This window comes from Buceros rhinoceros, unplaced genomic scaffold (assembly GCF_000710305.1).
Source record: "Buceros rhinoceros silvestris isolate BGI_N320 unplaced genomic scaffold, ASM71030v1 scaffold21906, whole genome shotgun sequence".
Taxonomy (NCBI): Eukaryota; Metazoa; Chordata; class Aves; order Bucerotiformes; family Bucerotidae; genus Buceros; species Buceros rhinoceros.
This window is the reverse complement of record NW_010417391.1, coordinates 29175-29611: the sequence shown is the minus strand read 5'-3', so window position 1 is coordinate 29611 and position 437 is coordinate 29175. Positions and strand designations below refer to the sequence as shown.

Genomic DNA, 437 nt, shown 5'->3' with positions numbered 1-437 from the left:
TCCGGTGTGTGCGGCCGCCAGGGCCCGGCTTTCCCGCCTCTCTCCTCTTGGACCATACAAACAGGATGGAAACCTGGACTGCGAGTGATGAACACGCCGAGCAGCGCCCCAGCCGCAGGTGCCACGCCGCAGACCCAGCCCACCCTGACCCCAAGGCGCTCATCCGCTCAAGCCACCAGCCGCACGGGTGTTTCACTTGTGATTCAGCAATTTGAAACTGAGCGGGGAGAAAAAAAAAAAAAAAAAAAGGTTTCCAAGGAGACACCTGATACAGACAGACAGACCGACCCACAGCTCCCCATGGGGCAGAGGAGCAGGTCACAGGAGGCGGCAGCACTGAGAAAGCAAGACAAGTTTCTTAATTACAGCGGACAACTCCTCAGCCTTTCGCAGCGCTGGCTGCGTTCAACCCACCTCATTCAGCGGCGGGGGGGCTC

At 58.8% G+C, this 437-nt stretch overlaps 1 protein-coding gene across 1 annotated transcript in view; it reads right to left on the bottom strand.

Annotated features, from left to right (window-relative positions):
• Nucleotides 1-437, bottom strand: part of SLC4A11 (solute carrier family 4, sodium borate transporter, member 11) — a gene marked incomplete at its 5' end in the record, with an annotated part of 62907 nt that overhangs the window by 51535 nt on the left and 10935 nt on the right. The window lies entirely within an intron of this gene.